Raw genomic sequence first — 6,458 nt, 5'->3', positions numbered from 1 at the left:
GGCATGTGGGATATGAGGGATGCTGCTGCCACACCACAAGGGAAACCAGCCTAACACAGATGACAGCCCAGTTCAAACAGGAGCAACAGATGGAGGCCAGGGACACCATCTGAGCCCCAGCTCATGCTGTGCCAGAAGCCATTAAGTCCCTTTTTGCTTTGGTTGAATTTTCTCAGTGCAACTGAGATATTCCTAATTGATTGACTCCACAACCCTTCATTCTCTCCTCTGTATTTTTTATGTCCCAGTGCTTCTCTGTCACTGGACTATAAGCCCTTAGAAGGCATGAGCCATGTCTTATTTCATTTGATTTCCCATAAAGCACCTGGCAGGGCTTCCCTGGTGGCTCAGATGATAAAGAATCTGCCTATAAAAAATAATAATAAAATTAAAAAAAAAAAAAGAATCTGCCTATATTCTTGCTAGTATTCTTGGAGGATTTCATGGACAGAGGAGCCTGGCAGGTGACAGTCCATGGGATCACAAAGAGTCAGACTCGACAGAGAGACTAACACTTTCACAGCATTTGGCAGTGCTTTGGACAAAGTAGGTTAGCTGAATACAAAAGAATACTCCTCTCTTACCTGCCAAGTAGAACGAATATGTAACAAATACAATTGTTAATTGCTCACCCGTGTCTGACTCTTCTGACCCCATGGACAGAGGAGCCCACCAGGCAAGAATACTGGAGTGGGTAGCCGTTCCCTTCTCCAGGGATCTTCCTGACTCAGAGATTGAACCCAGGTCTCCTACATTGCAGGCAGATTCTTTACCATCTGAGCCACCAGGGAAGTCCCCAGGACAAATAAAAAGCATAAATCAAGTTTAAAATCCTTCTGCAAGTGAGGAAGACAGAAGCTGACCTCCCCTGAGCTCGCCTCTCTATCTTTTCCCATCACACAAACCACAGAGCCATCGATCAATTTACCCCTTTTATTTACTGACCCATTGAGCTCAGAGAAGTTCCTATATCTTCTTCTTCTATTGGAATCCCAAAAGGCCTAGTGAAAGCTGCCAACCACAGCTAATAACTCTTCAGCACTCTTCTTTTCTACAAGTGGAACACAACATTTACCCCACCCAAGAGAAATGAGGAACCTCTACCCACAGAGTCTTTCCACTGCCAAGGGATCCCTCAAGGCCTGTGTGTTAACCTAACAGACTGTACTCATAAAAGACCAACAACAGCCTCATTAAATGGCAGTTTACACCTACTTTCTACACATTTATAAGTGACACATTAAGTTTAGAAACTAAAAAGAAGTAAAGGAGCCTCTGTAAGTAAACTGACAAATTTAAAAGTGAGACTTGACAGCTAGGAAAAGGTAAAAAAAAAGTTATCAAAAACAGACCCAGGAATTTTTTCAAAATATCAGCCTGAGGCCACTTAGCTAAGGGTATTAAATGCTCCTACATATTCCAAATGGCCTAAGGACATCACTAAATTATACCCCAGGGCTATGATGGATGGGCCTAAGTCATCAAGATGATTCTTTTTATATTCATCTTAAACTCCAGGAGGTTATAATTTTGGGAATGTTTTTTCATCCAAAGGAGTTAAAATTAACATTTTGATTCAGAAAGGAAGAGAACTGTCTGATATTCAAAAAACTCTTCTCCTTCCGAATAAATCAACCCTGAAAGTTTTCACAGGATTAAGAGTTCCTGGTCATTCTTACCTCTTCTAAATTTTCCAGCCAAACCTTCCTCCTTTTGGCAATCATATTAAGGGGAAAACAAGATACAGGAGAATGCTACACTTAAATATCAAATTCTGTTCTTCCTCAGAACTGAAAGAAAACCAATCAGACTAGTAAAAAAATTTTCAAAGTAATAATATCCACTGTTGATAGAAATATCATTGCGAACACCATTTTAGAGGGGAATTTGCCAATATTTATCAAAATTTTAAATGTACACATCTTTTGGGATTTTTCTGGTGGTCCAGTGGGTTAAGACTGCACTTCCACTGCAGGGAGAGCAGGTTCAATCCCTGGTCAGGAAACTAAGGTCCCTGAATGAGGTATGGTGTGGCGCCCCCTATAAAAATTACACATCTTTTGCTCCCAAATTCTGTATGTTCATATAAAAAAACTCACCAAGATAGATTAAGGAAAAATATAAGATGTAAAACAAAATGTACAGTATTATCCCATCTATGTATATGTTTTTGTTAGTATATGTAAGAATTTTTTTCTGGAAGGTTATATGAGCAAGAGTTAACAGCAGATAACCAAGAGTTAATAGCAGATAACCTCAACAGTACATGAACCGAGAACTTTCAGATGTTCAAGCTGGATTTAGAAAAGGCAGAGGAACCAGAGATCAAATTGCCAGCATCTGCTGGACCACAGAAAAAGCAAGAGAGTTCCAGAAAAACATCTACTTCTGCTTCATTGACCATGCCAAAGCCTTTGACTGTGTGGATCATAACAAACTGTGGAAAATTCTTAAAGAGATGGGAATACCAGACCACCTTACCTGCCTCCTGAGAAATCTGTATGCAGGTCAAGAAGCAACAGTTAGAACTGGACATAGAACAGACTGCTTCCAAATCGGGAAAGGAGTATGTCAAGGCTGCATGTTGTCACCTTGCTTATTTAACTTACTTGCAAAGTACATCATGTGAAATGCCAGGCTGGATGAAGCCCAAGCTGGAATCAAGATTTCCAGGAGAAATATCAATAACCTTAGATATGCAGATGATACCACCCTTATGGCAGAAAGAGAAAAGGAACTAAAGAGCCTCTTGATGAAAGTGAAAGAGGAGAGTGAAAAAGCTGGTTTAAAACTCAACATTCAAAAAACAAAGATCATGGCATCCAGTCCCATCACTTCATGGCAAATAGATGGGGAAACAATGGAAACAATGACAGACTTTATTTTCTTGGGCTCCAAAATCATTGCAGATGTTTACTGCAGCCATGAAATTAAAAGACTATGACAAACCTAGACAGCATATAAAAAAGCAGAGACATTACTTTGCCAACAAATGTTCATATATAGTCAAAGCTATGGTTTTTCCAGTAGTCATGTATAGATGTGAGAGTTGGACCAAAAAGAAGGCTGAACACCAAACAATTGATGCTTTTGAACTGTGGTGTTGGAGAAGACTCTTGAGAATCCCTTGGACTGCAAGGAGATCCAACCAGTCCATCCTAAAGGAAATCAGTCCTGAATATTCATTGGAAAGACTGATGCTGAAGCTGAAGCTCCAATACTTTGGCCACTTGATGCAAAGAACTGACTCCTTGGAAAAGACCCTGATGCTGGGAAAGATTGAAGGTGGGAGGAGAAGGGGACGACAGAAGATGAGATGGTTGGATGGCATCACCGACTTGATGGACATGAGTTTGAGTAATCCCTGGAAGTTGGTGATAGACAGGGAGGCCTGGCGTGCTGCAGTCCATGGGGTCACAAAGAGTCAGACACAACTGAGCAACTGAACTGAACTGAGCTAAACCTTGAGAAGAGGGACTAGAGATAGGAGGTTTTTGGAACGACTTTCATTTTTCATTTATAAGCTTTCCATACTGTTAGGATCTTTTACTGTGTGCATATATTGCTTTTTTTTCCCCCCTCTTTCCTTTTTAGCAAAGAAGAAAAAGGAGGAGGGACAGAGGGATAAGGAATTGGTAAATAAGGGAGATTATTAAATAGGCCCAATTCTTTTTTAAGAAGTATTCATTTATTTATCTGGCTGAGCCAGGTGTTCGTTGCAGCATGTGAGATCTAGTTCCTTGACTAGGGATAGAACCCGAGTCCCCTGTATTGGGAGTATGGAGTCTTAGCCCCTGGACCACCAGGGAAGTCCCAGGCCCAGTACTTCTTAACTTGTAGAATGGTCTTATCTACAGAGCCCCTCTCCCAGGCACTTGTATTTTTCACTAGAAGATGCGCCTTTCTAGCAATAACACTCAAAACCTATTTCCTTTGGCTTTCTGTCTGCAAATATTCTAGAATCTACTAGATCATGGAAATACTCCCTTGACTTTGCAAAAATCTATCCACATATTTTCTTCAAACCTTTCTCCAACTGCATTTGGCATACAACGTGGAAATGTTTATTCACATCAATTCCACTTGCCTTCGGTGCTCTGCATCCCTGGCACAAACCAAGGATCACCACTTCTCCTGGAAAAGAAGCTTGTAGGGTACACGGCTTCCAGAAGCACATTTACCCACACTCTGGCAGGGACCCTCCCAACCTTCCCATGGTTCCAATTCAATTCAACAGTTACTGGCTACAAGCAATGCCTGACACAAGGAAGAGGCCAAGAATAGAAAAGTAAACCCAGAACATCTCATGTCTTGCAGGAGAGGGCAGATGCCAACACTAGTGTCAACAACAAATTCCCACATTCCCCTGAGAGAATGTCTTTATTCCAGCGTCAAAAGCAGCTTTGAAATCCACCCACTCTTTCTGACAACACTCCTGCAGTTTCACCAACTGGAGAATAATGAAAATCTGCTCCTCAATCGTTAGCATTTACTGATAACTACTTCTCATGAAGCACTGTAAAAAGTATTAATACTTTACAAGCATAAACTAATGTTAACCTCCCAAGAACCCAGTACAATAGATAAAATCATTACTTCCTCTTTTTCAGAGGAGGAAACTGAGGTTCAAGTTTACATATAACACGCTCAGGCTAGGACTGGCACCGAGCTTGGTTCGAATCTAGAGCTGACATCCTTACCCACTTATGCCAACCTGACTTCCCTAACTAACCCTCCAGGAAACCGTGAGAAAGGCAGGGGAAGTCATTCATTCCTTTCCCAAACGCACGGAGTGGAGGGAAACGACTCAGAAGAAGAGTTTCCACTTTCACAGAAAGTATTTCTGGGTCAACTGCATCTTTGATTCAACTGCTAAAGTGATCACAAGTCAGGAGGATCCTCCCCCGCCCGGAGGCAGACAACCCTGCAGCAATCACCAGAATCCGGTACTGGATACAGTCTTTGGGTCCCGAAGGTGAGAACCGAGGCCTTGCCCCTCCCATGGCTTCTCCCGAACAAAGTGACCGTCACTGCCAACTGACCCAGTCTGGCCGAACCCTTGCGCCCTGGGACCGTCAGAATCTGCGTGCGCCCATACCACCCGCGGGACGACTCCGGGCATAGGGGGCAACCCAGTGTCTGGGAGGAGCGGGTAAACGGCCGCCGCACGGCCCTCCCCACTCTGGAGGGGGGCGAGAGGGTCCGTCACTGAGTGCGGCTTCGCCCGGCTGGGGTCCGGGTATCAGCCAGGGCCGGGCGGTCCGAGAGAGGCCGACCGACGCGGAACGTCCCTGTCCGTTGCCCATCCCGCCCCCACGGCGCCCCGAATCCTCCCCAAGCCAATGAAAGCGGCAGCGTGAACCTGCTTCTCTGCTCTCACCTTCCAGCTAGTTCCTTCCAGCCGCGCCGCCGCCGAGCTACGCGCGCAGACACGCCCCCCTTTCATTCACCTGTCGCCCCCTCCGCTGAGAGGCGGGGCAGCCGACCAATCACGGGTGCTTCTGGGTTCAGGAAGGCGGGCCCTTGAACCAGAAGGTTGCTCAATGGCTTCCGCGCCCCCTCCAGAGGATGCGCTCTGAAGGCTCCAGTGCTCGCGGAGTGATGGGAGTTGTGGTCTCACAGTTCATTTCTCGGGCAAAGCTACAGAGAACAAAACTACAAGTACCAAGATGCCAAAAGGAGCAAGGACCAGCGCTTGTAAAGGCTAGAGCTCCGATCGGTCTTCTGAGTCCCACTTGACGGACGCGCGAAGTATCAGTCTCTTTGTCCGGAGAGCTAAAAGCACGTCGTGCATATTAATAAAGTCTACGGAATAAGAGCTATGATCTGTCAGCCCGCACACAACTGCCGGCGCTCTCCGCAAAAAACCTGGAAATGAGTGACATGGTTTAATCTACTCAACAGTTTTCATGAACACCTGCAACACTCTCTTCCCTTGAAAGGCTTTCAAGTTTATATATACAAGTGAAATCGTTAAACACCAGTACTGATGTGTTCTAAGTAACAGTACAGGCACGTTCTGAGACGGCTGTGAAACAGACAAACCAGGTTAATGCTCTCAGCTTAGTTCTAACGGAGGGTATATTCGTTCGCGAGAGCTGCCGTAACCAAGTACTGTAGACTGGCTTAAACAACAGAAATTGATTGTCTCACAGATCTGGAGACTATTGAAATCCAAAATCCAGGCGTATGAAAGGTTAGTTCCTTGTAAAGGAAACATCTGTTCCAGGGCTCTTTTCTTGGCCATCTTCATGTTCATGTTCCCATGGTGCTCTCCCTGAATACATGTCTGTGTTCAGATTCCCCGTTTTTGTAAGACAGTCGTATTGAATTAGGCTTCCCCGATGGCTGTGTGGGTAAAGAATCCACCTTCAACTCAGGAGGCCATGTGGGCTCACTCCCTGGGTTGGGAAGATTCCCTGGAGGAGGAAACGGCAACCCACTCCAGTATGCTTACC

This window comes from Dama dama, chromosome 8 (assembly GCF_033118175.1).
Source record: "Dama dama isolate Ldn47 chromosome 8, ASM3311817v1, whole genome shotgun sequence".
Lineage (NCBI taxonomy): Eukaryota > Metazoa > Chordata > Mammalia > Artiodactyla > Cervidae > Dama > Dama dama.
This window is presented reverse-complemented; position numbering follows the sequence as displayed.